The 14186-nt window shown below is 42.1% G+C and overlaps 1 long non-coding RNA gene across 2 annotated transcripts; it reads right to left on the bottom strand.

The window, feature by feature from the left end:
* Window positions 1–742: 742 nt before the first annotated feature.
* On the bottom strand, window positions 743–1174 carry LOC109705067. Of its 2 annotated transcripts, none has more exons than XR_002214603.1 (3): window positions 1072–1174; window positions 906–974; window positions 743–791 (listed from the first exon to the last, which is right to left on the bottom strand). It is a non-coding gene; the product is annotated as an uncharacterized LOC109705067 (long non-coding RNA). The 2 variants fall into 2 exon arrangements; XR_002214604.1 differs by having other exon boundaries at window positions 771–788.
* Between the last annotated feature and the right edge of the window lie 13012 nt (window positions 1175–14186).

The following is a 14186-nucleotide window of genomic DNA, read 5'->3' as shown; positions in this document are numbered from 1 at the left end:
AAGTAATAAACATTCATTACTGTCCTTTTTCATTTAGTACTTTCCTTTCATTCACAGGGACCTACCCAAGGTAGTCCAGCTTGCGCCGCGCCTAATGGCCCCGTGGTAGTATACACTCCCCACGGCAATCCACTTCGGCACCCAATCCCGCACGGGCGAGCAACTGTCGCATAGGCCAACTCCGGAGTGCCGGCTTGTAGGGAGCTACCCTCACAAGCGTGTGCGAATGAGAACGATGGCAAGCAAGCAAAGTTCACAGTCCAACATGTCTCAATTATCATGTTTTCATTTGCAATGTTCTCGCTCTCGATCCTTTGATCGACATTTCAGTATAACAAATATTCACAACAACTAGAATCCACTAGTTTAGTAAGCATACAGGAGTAATGCTAATTTACATATGGCATTAGGATCTTTCACTATCATGGCACTATTAACATAGGAACAAGCATGTCATAGTTTTCTACATGTAATCAAGCGAGTAAAAGAGAATGTCATTGTTCTCTACATTTCATAAGTGTATTCTACACTTGTTCATAAGTCATTCAACTGAATGGAATATAAAGATAAATACGTTCATGTATATGTGTTCTCTACTTTATAGAGATTTCAAGTCAATTTACTTCTCAAGTCCTATATCAAACACTAAAGCGCACAACAACACTAATTCTATAGCACATATAGAACATAGGGGAGCTCCACTTGCTCTGGTTAGGTCCGACCCACCTAGTACTAGGCTCCAAAACAGTCCAAGAAGTTCCAAAGTTCAACTCCACTAGGTCGCAATCCTGCTGAACACGAAGTATACATATCGTATCAAAATTACGATCGAAAAGGCCAATTTCGGCGCAATTACACTTTGTACATTGGAAAAGCTTAAATCCCTGTTGGGCTTAGTTCAATACCTCACGTTAAGCTTCCAGAAGGTCCTCCAAGACCAGACGAAGGCGGTCCAAGGGTCAAACACCCTCTCGCTGCGAACAATTTCGAGACGGCATCAATATAGTCGATTATAAGCTATAATAGGCGAAATCTTGCGAATTCAGTTCCTAACTAAAATTCCCTGCTTACCTCAGGTTAGAATACCTCCCAAACCAGCTTCAAAGAGTACAAGTTCAGCTCAACGAGGCTCGAAGACCTGCCGCGAAGAAAAAAATCCCAATTTGCATCAATTCGCACAACTTAGTGCCTTAAGTTCCGATTTTAGCTTCATAAAGGACTAAATATTCCAATTAAGCTTCCAGGTAGCTTATCCCAGGTCTAAGAAGGTTAATTCACAGCTAATTATCTCATTTATAATAGCTGAATTCTCAGTTTAGCACAGCCAAGAGCAAAAATCTGAAATACTCAAATCGACGACTAGAGTGCCGATAACGGAAAATCATCAAGTCGTTTACCTTTCAAGCTTCCAACCAGCAACCCACTGGTCCAGAGCTGCGAAAAGCTCTCCAAAACACTCCCTCACACGTCCACGTAGGCTCTGCAACACTTGCGAACAACGAAGAACCAACGTTGCGATGAAAACGAGCGAAATCGGCGAATTCGATGTTGAGAGAGAAAAACCCTAGAGAGAGAAAGAGAGAAATGGTGGAGAACCCTCCTCTGAGCTCTAGCACACTCCAGCAAGCTCCAGGAGTCGTGCTGGGATCAAATAGCTGAGAACAAGATGTGAAATTACCAAACTAACCTTGCTGCCCCGAATCTGCCAGCTTGTACCGGTATAAGGTAAGGGCTGTACCGGTACAGCAAGCAGAAAAAGGCTGATTTTCGCCAGTTGATGCAATTTCTCACTTTTAACATTCCAATCATCCTCTAACTTATCCAAACACTTGTTCTAACCTTTTAGAACATGTAGGAGTGATCCACACACCATTCCACACACTCGAACTCCGCAGTTTGCAAAAGTTCAGTGTATTACAACTACTGTACACTTTAACTAGTAAGCATTCATTACCGTCCTTTGTCATTTAGTACTTTCACCTCAAAAGAGTTTTCCTTTCATTCACAGGGATCTACTCAAGGTAGTCCAGCTTGCGCCGCGCCTAATGGCCCCGTGGTAGTAAACACTCCCCACGGCAAACCACTTCGGCACCCAATCCCGCACGGGCGAGCAACTGTCGCGTAGGCTAACTCCGGAGTGCCGGCTTGTAGGGAGCTACCCTCACAAGCGTGTGCGAATGAGCACAATAGCAAGCAAGCAAGGTCCGCAATCCAACAAGTCTCAGCTATCACAATTAGCTCACACTATTCTCGCTCTCGATCCTTTGATCGGGATTTCAATATAATCAATATTAACAACGACTAGTATCCACTAGATAACAACTATGTAAGAGTAATGCTAGTTCATATATGGCATTAGAGTCTTTCCACTATCATGGCACTATCAACATAGTCACATGGCATGTCAGTGTTCTCTACTTTACAAAAGCATCATTAGTATATCCATTAGTTAACTTAACTAATTATAAACATAAACATGAGCATAAAGACACTTATGCATGAGTGCTCTCTACTTCATAGAGGTTCTATTTCCATTATGTTAAGCCTTATCGCAAGGATGTTCCCAATTCTTTAGCAACTACCTAGTGACAATACACACATGTATATCAATTCTCTATAGTGACATATAGAACATAGAGGAGCTTCACTTGCTCTGGTTAGGTCCGACCCACCTCGTATTAAGCTCAAATCAGTCACAAGATGTCCCAGGAATCAGCTCAACAAGGTCCCAATCCTGCTGAAAACAAAGTAACAAAACCACGTCAAAATGACGACCGAAATATCCGATTTCGGCCTAAATTACCCTTAGTACAAGGTAATAGCTTGAATCCCTGCTTTGGGGCAAGTTCAATACCTCAAGATAAGTCTCCAAAAGCTCTCACAAGTCAGCTAACGACGATCCAAGGCTCGTTCGCACTCTCGCTGCGAACAACATCGAAACGGCATCAAAATTATCATATATTAGCAAATATAGTCGGAATCTTGCGAATTCAGTTTTCTAACTGAAATTCCTGCTTACCTCAAGTTAGAACACTTCTAGACCAGTCCCCAAGGCCACCAATTAAGCTCAATGGACTCAGGAAACCTGCTGCGAAGATACCAATTCCAACTTGCATCAATTATGCAATTAGACGTCGTATAGTCCCGAATTCGCATTATAGTTACTCATTACTTATTCAAGTGGCAAATCAGCTTATCCCAGGGTAAATTCACAGCTACTTAAGTCATTTTACTTGCTGAAAACTCAGATTAAAGCAACTAGATGCAACAATCCCGAAATCCACACATAAATCGACTAATAGGTTGCCGAAAATTAAAAAAGTGAGCCGATTACCTTCTCAAGCTTGCAACCAGTGAGCTACTGGTCCAGAGCTGCGAAAAGTTCTCCAAAATACTCCCTCACACGTCCACGTAGGCCCTGCGACACTTGCGAACAGCGAAGAACCAACGTTGCGACGAAAACGAGCGAAATCGTCGAATTCTATGTAGAGAGAGAAAAACCCTAGAGAGAGAGAGAGAAAGAAGGTGGAGGAAGCTCCTCTGCACTCTAGCACACTCCACTAAAGTCCCAGAGTCGTGCTGGGATCAAATAGATAGGTATCAAATGTGAAAAGACCAAACTAGCCTTGCTGCCACGATTCTGCCAGCTTGTACCGGTACAAGGTAATGGCTGTACCGGTACAGCAAGCAGAAAAATGCTGAATTTCGCCCGTTCAATGCATCTTCTTGCTTCCGACATTCCGATCACTCTCAAACTTATGTGTAACCATCTTTAAACCCTTTAGAACATGTGGGAGGGTTCCAAATATCATTCCTCACACTCGAACTACGCAAATTGCTGAAGTTCAGTATACTATAACGCAGTAAGTTCAGGAATCGCTTCGACGACGCACTTTCTTGCATCCAAAAGTCTAATAGTTCTCAAAATTGACCCAAAAACACCTTTACAAAGAGTAGAACCTGTGGGCACATGCCACTTCTCAACCCCACTTTCCAACTTCACCAATTTGTAAAGTTCAAGGTATTACACATGCCACTTCTCAACCCCACTTTCTCTCTTTGTCTCTTTGTCTCTTCTCTCTCTCCACAAAAGAGGATTAATTGGAGGAGAAATTGGATGTTAAGTTTGGGGTTTGGAGGACATTGGAGTTGCTTGGAGGTGAAGTCTTCATCCTCTTCATCACTTGGCCATTGGAGCTAGCTTGAGAGGTATAGGAACGCGCTGGCGAAGTCGGTTCGGCGATATGACGAGGCTACGCGAAGATATTGAAGAAAATGCCGATTTCGGTACAGATTGCCGCAGCTCACGGCGTAAGCTTCCAAAAATCACGAAACCGGAATCGTAGCATCGTGACATCCATCACCTAAAGTCTTGGAACTAGGAGAGTCGTGGCAACGAAGGGTCGCGTAGAGCTCTTGGTGGGTTTGACCTCACCAAAAAAATAAGAAAATCTCATTTTTGTTGATTTAAGTATCGTAAAATAGAAAATCATGCACTTTCACATTAGATGCATTATTTATGAATTTTAGAATGCTTATGTTGTATACAATGCATGTTGAACCTCTATGTAGTAGAGAGTTTTCGTGTTGGGCTTGGCCCTGTGGATAGCATTATTAATTGTGGCTTTGGATCGTATTGCATCTAGTGAATATGACAAGTATAAATGCACATGTTATATACAATGCATGTTAGACCTCTATGTAGTAGAGAGTTTTCGTGTTGGGCTTGGCCCTATGGATAGCATTCTTATTTGTGGCTTTGGATTGTGTTGCATCTAGTGAATATGACAAGTATTATACACTCTTGGATTTGAAACTCATGCTTGGAATAGATGATCAGTTAATGTCACAAAGTGGCATTAGACTTGAGTGATGCATGTTATGGTAAGCTAATGTCATAAAGAGATATTGGGCTTAGAATTGGTATAGTAAGCTAATGTCATAAAGAGGCATTGGGCTTGGAATTGGTATAGTAAGTTACTGTCATAAAGAGGCATTGGGCTTGGAATTGATGTAGTAAGCTAATATCATAAAGAGGCATTAGGCTTGGAATACGTACGGACTTAGTAAATCTAAGGTCACATGAGATATTAAAATTATTGAACGGTTAAACCTTCACTTGGGGATATTAAACTAGACTTATGAGTTGCTAGCGATCATTTCCATGGTTGAGCCATGATGACCGGATCGTTGTGACGATGACTATGCTTGCTTGCCATTTGTGCTCATTTGCAAACCTTCACTTGGGGATATTAAACTAGACCTATGAGTTGCTAGCGATCATTTCCATGGTTGAGCCATGATGACCGAATCGTTGTGACGATGACTATGCTTGCTTGCCATTTGTGCACATTCGCACATGCTTGTGAGGGTCGCTTCCTACAAGCCGGCACTCCGGAGTTAGCCTTTGCGACGCAGTTCGCGCGTGCGGGATTGAGATGCCTGTAGGGTCGTGTGGGACAGCCTCATTCCCAGCGTGGGATGATGGGCTACCACAGGCAGCTAGGCGGTGAGACGCCTGTAGGGTCGCGTGGGATAGACTCATTCCTAGCATGGAATGATGGGCTACCATAGGCAGCTAGGCGGTGAGACGTCTGTAGGATCGTGTGGGACAGCCTCATTCCCAGCGTGGGATGATGGGCTACCACAGGCTGCTAGGCGGTGAGACGCCTGTAGTGTCACGCCCCGAGCCCGCCTATTTGGTCGGTTTCAGGCACGTCAACAGATCCCCGAACGGACAGGGTTTCCCCTGTACTGCGGACAGAGTCTCCCCTGTACGTTCAAGGCATAGCAATCAATACAAGTACAATGAGTTCCAACCAGGAACAGTATTCAAGCAAGATTGCAGAAGAAGGATATCAACAACATAACACATCCTATGTTATTACAAGCATTCACATTCACTAGATACATTTTACATTCCAATACATATTACATTCTTTTTAGCTTCCAAATACAATCTAGCTTTAACAATATTATTACAACTTGATTATTTTCATTTTCTTATATCCCTAAGTAATGCCGACTCAGGGTACCGCTATCTCTGGTCTCGGTGGTAGGGCGCTAGCTATGGAACTACGCCCTCGCCTCGCGCCGCCGCGCCGCTCACGTGTGAACCTGTAACACCCTAAAACCACGTGGGGTGAGAACCAACTCCATGGTTCCCAGTGGGTACGGCCACCCAAGGGAAGAGCTCGACCAATAGGTCCAAAAGAGGCAACAACAGGTTAGTTCAATAAACAGATAGATACATATCTTGATTATGCAACTAATAAAACCATGCTTTGCCTCACGAATGCAATAATGCCATGCTATATGCGAATCATGCAACTATACAAGTAGTATAAATGATCTAACTTTTTATCATGCTATCCATAGCTTTTTCATAATTTATATATCTTGTCACTTTACATCATTGGTTATTTGCTTCTAAGGTTTTCCTCTACCCTAGCCAAGCTAACCACCCGACTCGGTCCCGAGTCAATCATCTGCGGAATACCGCATACATCCAGGCTCGAGGTAATGGACGTCTCACATACACCTCAGCCCCAAATCCACTCGACAGGGATACTCAATCTATAGCTCATAATGCTTAATGTACATTCACTTGGCTTTTACCCAATCTTGCCGGTTAACTTTGTTAACCCCAATAACTCATAACCCAAATCCCGTCATAACAGGGGGCCTCGAACCACCCCTAGGGACCGTCATCAGGGAACTCGCTCCTGAGGTGACTATTTCCGGAAACTCACCGCTTGAGGGGGAGCTACCACCCTCAAGCCAAGACGTATCATGAGTATCGATCGAATCCCCAACTTGAGGATACTTAGCCACTTGTCACAATGCCCTTGTCATGATAGGTTTTCTACCTATTTATTCATGCCGCTCTCTAGGCCATTCTTGTCTCAATGCCACTCTTGGTTAAACTATGTTTAACAACTATGTTCTCTATGCCAAACAATGTCTCTATTGTCAATGTCGCCTTTGTTTACTAATGTCCACGTCCAACTCTCACATTCACACAATAATAGGGTCCTAATATACATGTCCATTATGGTTCTATCTTTCTCTATGTTCAACTACGTTAGAAACATGTCATTAAAAGTAACCAAGGTTCACATGTACTTAGCCCTATTATGTATGAATGATACAAATATATATGCTCAATGCCACAAGTGTTTGCTAGGTTCATGACACTAGGTTTACACTATACTTGTTCAACCCATGTTCAATACACTAGGTTTAATGCCACTTGATGTCCAACCTATGTTCTTTGACACTAGGTTCATATCCTCCATGTTCAACCTATGTCCATGATTCTAGGTTTAATGCCACTCGATCTAATGTATATAGATTGTCCATATGCACATTTCCATTTCTTAACATTAGTATCTCTACAACATGATCATCAAGTATATCTTAGTATTAGCCACATGCTTGCATTTATTATTTCTACATAATGCTTATCATACCATTACTTAGCATTATCCACATGCATGCTTATCATGTAAACTTTAGCATTACTCAATGCATTCATCTAGCACTATTTACACTAAGTCATCATACATTCCTCTTATCATGTTCTTATAATGTTAACATTCATATGCCCTTTATCTTATGCATTCAAAGCATTAATCACATGCATTTATCTAGCATTTCTATAATATGTTAACATGCATTCTTTTCACATTCTTATATTATGTCAAATGCATTCCTCTAGCATTTCACATTATATGTCAACATGCATCAATATGAAATCTCATTTTTCTTAGACATAGAGGCGACCTAGTCGCTTCGGTAAACACAACCCACCTCATTTCGCATTCCGATTGCTTGTCGACACTTGCAATCGGCCTCCCGCGGCACCCGTAACCCGGTTTGGCCCGATCTCTCGCGTGACCACCCGAACGGCCTCCAATTCACGATCTGAAAATTAAAGGTCTTCGGTTATGTGCCACGAAGCTTCAAATCCGTTTTCATGACATTGCGATGTCGCCTCGGCCCTCCAGGCGGAAACGAAGCCTAAACGTCCGTTTCTTTAATAACTTTACAACGGCTCGACGAATCGCCGAACCGACTTCGCCAACGCATTCGTTTACCTAGCAATTAGGTTTACGGAGGGTCAAATGAGATCAAACCCTACTATTTTACAAAACCCCATTCGGAGCCCTAACATGCAATTAACCTCTAAATAATCCAAATTAAATGGAGCAAACATGTAATATACCGAAAATTCGGAAAATAAAAATGTCGAACTTTAGTCAAATTGACCAAAGTGCGAGGATGGAACACTTCGGAAAGTCCGAAGGTGTTAAAGTGATTGAAAGTGAGTTGTGGAAGGTTTTCGAGAGCTTAAGAATTGAATTCTGCAAAACTGCAGATTTTCAGCTCTCGGGGACCGGTCCCTGAAGGGAGAGACCGGTCCCCGAACGCGTGCAGAAGGAGACAGCCGAAAAATCGGCTAAGTCCTGGAAGGATAGCTCTCGGGAACCGGTCTCTGCTTGAGAGACCGGTCCCCCAGAGACCGGTCCCATCGGAGAGAGACCGGTCGCATCGCGCGCAGCGACTCTGGCTGCGCAGGGTGGACGTTCGGGAACCGGTCCCTGCTCGGGGAGACCGGTCTCTGCCTGCGCGAACTGCCCAGTTCGGGCAGTGTATTAAAGTGAAAGTTGAGGGGTTTATTTGCATTTTGGCAACCCATAGAGCTATGTTAGTGGGCTGAGGGGTATTTCCTCTCATTCCACTCCCTCTCACACTCTCTCCTCTCTTTCTCTCTCTAGAAAACAAAGAAGGAGAAGAAGAAGAAGGAGAGAAAGGAAGGAAAAGAAGGAGAAGAAGGTGAAGAAGAAGCTTTTGGAGCAAAGAGGCTTCATCTTCTTCCTCTCTAGTGCAAGTTAGGGAAAGCTTTGAGGTAAGCTTCAACCCTAATCATGCTAAAACCCTAGAAATGGGTTTGAATGAACCTAAGGATGGTTTTTAATGGAATATCTAGTAGTTTTGAAGCTTTCTTTTGCTTCTAAAGAGATCAAAACCTAGTTTTGATACATAGGTGAGCTTGGGCCACCTCTAATGGTGAAATCCAAACTAGGGTTTTGGAAAGCCTAAGAATGGTTCTAATGGGTTATTTAGAGTATAATGAAGCTACTTTTGCTTCCCAATGAGATCAAACCCTAGGTTTTGATATACAATGGAGCTAGGGCACCCAAATTGGGGCTTTTGCTCATGAAGGTTTCTATGTGCAATTGACCCTCTAAAAACCTAATTGGGGGTATTTCCGACGCATTGGTGCGCTCGGAATAGCATTACGAAAAGTCAAAGTAAAGTTATGAGCAAAATGGCCTAATAAGGGTTCGTTTTGCCGCAGGTAAAGAACGAGAGGTCTAAAAATCCCAAGAAAATCATCGGAGCACCTAAATAGACCTGCAAGGTGGGTGGTGCTTTCCAAACTCATTGAAATTCTCTCTATGCCTAATGTGTCATTCCTTGAGCATATGTACTATATATTGTTGCATGCATTTTAGGGTAAAGTAATAATGAAATGTGATGATTGCATGATTGTGAGCACAACTTGCATAATGAGATGGTTGAGAACCTAATAATGTCAAAACCCTAGATGTATGCATGAGAGAAAATGTGAGCACCCAAAGTGAGCAAAAGAACAGAGTGGCACAATGACATAGATCGAGTGGCATTGGAAAATGTAAAGTAAAGAGACACTAGAGTTAGTGTGATGCAAAGAACAATGATTGCTAGAGTTAGCAAGAGTAATGAGAATGTAAAGAATGTGATTGCATGAGTTTGCAACATAAAGTGATGTAAAGAACACTAGAGCTAGTGTAAAGTCAAGATTGAACTTATAATCCTTTGAGTTAAGGATATGATCATACTTGCTATTGAGTTCCGTGCTCGAGGGTGGTCGCTCCCCCTCGGGCGATGCGCTCCGGAGTTATGCATCCGGGTTGGAGTAGACCCGTAAGGACGGTCCTAGCGGGTGAGTTCCTGCGATGATGGACTTAATGTGAAGCAAGTTAATGTGGCGAAACCCCCGGGTTAGCCTTGAGATTAAAGAACAAAGAGCAAAGAACAAAGTACAAAGAACAAGAACAAAGAGTAATGTGAAAAGAATAAAGAACATNGGTCGCTCCCCCTCGGGCGATGCGCTCCGGAGTTATGCATCCGGGTTGGAGTAGACCCGTAAGGACGGTCCTAGCGGGTGAGTTCCTGCGATGATGGACTTAATGTGAAGCAAGTTAATGTGGCGAAACCCCCGGGTTAGCCTTGAGATTAAAGAACAAAGAGCAAAGAACAAAGTACAAAGAACAAGAACAAAGAGTAATGTGAAAAGAATAAAGAACATGCATAACCTGCATTTATTTAATGTTGAGCATATTTATTGCTATTTGTTCAGGCATATTAGCATCATGTTATAGATTGGTTACTATATCTTACTTATCCTTTCTATTATGCCTGAGTTAGTCCTAGTGGGAAAGTCGGTGATGTTGGGGCCGAACCCACTGGGAACTTTGTTGTAGTTCTCACCCCACTAATTCCACAGAGCCGGGACCGAGCGAGCCGGCGAGCGACCGCGGTAAAGGTATCGCGCCTTAGTCAGAGGCCACCACAGTTGGGTTTTATTTTGTAGTAAAGTACCTTATGATCATCTTTTGTATTTGATGATAGTAATGTAAAGAAAAGAATGTAATGTTCATTTTGAGGTAAATGTGATGTAAAAGAAATGATGAAAGAATGTAAAGGTTTTGGGTGTACAAGTTGGATAGATACAACGTATGTGATCAAAATGAATCATATTACTTGAGAATGTTTAGTTTCCTTTTTCTTTCACTTATGGCTATTGCTTACCCTCGTGTAAGCCGTTTTTGTATGTTTCCGCTAGTGCTTTTCTCTATTGATGAAAATGTGCATGTGATGAGCCTTGGGCGGATAGGGGAAACTCTATCCGTTCGGCGTCTGTTTGACGTGCTCGGGTCGGGCCAAATTGGCATCGGTTCCGGGGCGTGACAAAACATGTTTAGAATGCTCATTAGAGGCTATTAGAACACTTAAAACTAAGGATTAAGCCAAATCCTAAAAGCTTACCTCAATGTGAACGCCGCGACGAAAACACGCCGCTCCAACGGGCGCACGAAAGCTCGATCCGTCGCCCCCAACGCGTTCGCAAGCATCTTCTCCGCCAACGCCGCGAATTTGAGCGAGAGATTTGGAGAAATGAGAGAGAAATCTAGAGAGAGAAAGAGAGGTTTCTCTCTCCCTTCCATGCGTGCGCGTGTGTGGGTGTGTGGGGTGGTCGGCTGAAGGAGAAGAAGAAGCAATAGCTTCTTTATACATTACACCCCAAAACACTTTTCACTTCCGGGCAGTTCAGCAGTTCGGAACAGTTGGAGCCCTTCTGAATGTCCGTTTACGCTCAAATTTGACAGGCAGGCTCGGTTCAGCGTACTGAGTAAGAATATGTTTTAAGTTTTCAGTTTCGACCCCATTTGGTCACCGAAAACTGTACCGAACTGTAATCTTTATCAGAAAGCTGTCGGATTTTATTTCTCACTCTACGGGTGTCAGAAAAATATGAAACTTTAAATCTAGCATCATAAAAATATTTCTGACTCATCCTCTAATTTTCATAATTTTCTGAGACTGTGCATTTTCTGCTAACTTATCTGTCCCGTTTCCAACAGAAAATTCTAGATCTTCTGTTTTCATTCCGATTTCAACACAAGTCACTTCTGACTTATGTTTTACTTTTCTAAATCCAATAAAAATAGTATCTCACACTATTTTTATTTATTTATTATTTTTATACCAAAATCTGGTATGTTACATGTAGGGTCGTGTGGGACAGCCTCATTCCCAGCGTGGGCTGATCACAGGCAGCTAGGCGGTAAGACACCTGTAGGGTCGCATGGGACAGACTCATTCCTAGCGTGGAATGATGGGCTACCACATGCAGCTAGGCGGTGAGACGCCTGTAGGGTCGTGTGGGACAACCTCATTCCCAGCGTGGGATGATGAGCTACCACAGGCAGCTAGGCGGTGAGGCGCCTGTAGGGTCGCGTGGGACAGACTCATTCCTAGCGTGGAATGATGGGCTACCAGAGGCAGCTAGGAGGCACCAGCTGGACTACACATGTGTAGATCCTAAATGAGATTGAACGAGGATATTGAACCAGAATATGACAATCACTACTTGATAGGTTATAGTCTATGAAGCATGGATACTTCGAATTTCATGCCGTACCCGTATCGGATACGTATCGGATACCGATACACGCCCGATACGTGTCCGATACGGGAATGAAGTATCCGGCAATTTTAAAAAATTAAAAAATATCGGATACGGCTCGGATACGGCTCGGATACGTGAGGGATACGGGGGAATACGGGGGGGACACGGCTAGCTTCTTTTTTGGTCTAAAATGATCGAAACTTAAAATTTTTTTAAAAGCTTACGTCCAAACTTATTGGAAAGAAGGAAAAGAGTGAGAAAAACGTCAATCTCTGTTCAATTTGTCATTTCATCTATCTTTTTCCTCTTGAATGGTAGAAGGCGCTTTTTGCTATTGAATGGTAGAAGGCTCTCCCTCTCGTTCTATCTTCACACAGTATTTACTCTCTTTCATCTAATTTGTCAACCTAGCATTAAGCAACAAAGGCTATAGAAAATATTATTATTTTCCTTTTCTATTAAATTGTTAGCATATTTTTTTATTACTAATTTAATAATAGAACTAACAAAACATACATATATATTGAATGGCTAATTATCTAGTTTATGCGACTACATATCTATTATTATCATTTGATCAAGTTGGATGATAGTTGGTTTGATACTTTTTGAGTTATTATTTTATATGATTGATTATCTTTTTTTATGAACATATGTAGAACAATTATACAAGTTAATGCATATTAGAATATATTCCTTAATATAGTCCAGATATCCTGATTGTTCTCAATATATTATTACATATAATCAACATATATTTAAATATATTTAAAATAATATTTTATTCAAGTATATTCCGCGTATCGTATCCTAGAAGTTTTAGAAATTGCTGTATCGCCGTATCCGTATCGTGTCGTATCCGTATCCCCGTATCCGTATCTGTGCAACATAGGTTATAGTAGTTGGATTCTTGACATGTTCTGGCATAGTGTTGGACATATGGACATGTAGCATACTTGATAGTATCGCATATTGCATTATAGTATACTTGGTTGTCATGATAGAGCATATTATGTATGTATTGGTATATTGGATCATGATGGGGTAGATGTACACTACGTTGACATCATGTGATATTGCGGCATTGTAGATTAGTATTTCATTACATGCTTTTCCTATTTGCAGTTTACTAGTAGTTCCTTTAACTACTTATGCTTTTGGGCCTAGTGGTGCATTTTGCTCAGGTCAGTAATTGCCCACTGGGAATTATAAATTATAGTTCTCACGCCTCCGGTTTCATATTTTCTTTCAGAGCCTTCCACCCTGAGAGAGGCTCGGGATCGCGGGAAAGGAATCGCCTCGAGTTAGCTAGCGAGGAATTCGACGATAGGTGGTCTACCTTTCTTATGAGTTTTGTTTGGAGAGGTTGAGAGACTTGTACCATTTTTGTAGAGACCACCCCCTATATGTAGCTTGAGATTTATGATGTATTATTTTACGTTTTGCCTTAGTGGTTTAGTTTCCTTTGTTTCTACCTGTTGTTAGAACCTAGCTGTATACTTGCTCTGATATCTCTAGATACGCTCTATTTATTGTTCATTTATTCGCTATTGTTGTAGACGCCTTATATGTGTAGGCATATGGCGGGTCTGGGCACGCACCGGGCGGGCCTAGGCCGGGTCCTAGGGCGTGACAGCTACTAGCATATGCATATCTATTCGAGCTATACGTTTATACATAATGCCGAATACTAATTAAGCATGCTGCATGATATAGTAGTTGTCAATTCTCTACTTTATAAAGTTCAAGTTCAGTTATATGACGCAAACATGTTAGCTAGCTATCTTAACCATACTTCACATAATGAGCCAATGACACAATTACACTAAATCCACAATTCACTTAGCATCAAACTCACAATTATACTTTGCAATGCACTTTTGTGCCTTCGGCTGTTCGATCACTCTTTTAACTTGTCAAAACCTCACTAGAACTCTTTGAAAGA

This window comes from Ananas comosus, unplaced genomic scaffold (assembly GCF_001540865.1).
Source record: "Ananas comosus cultivar F153 unplaced genomic scaffold, ASM154086v1, whole genome shotgun sequence".
NCBI classification, from domain to species: Eukaryota; Viridiplantae; Streptophyta; class Magnoliopsida; order Poales; family Bromeliaceae; genus Ananas; species Ananas comosus.
This window is presented reverse-complemented; position numbering and strand designations above follow the sequence as displayed.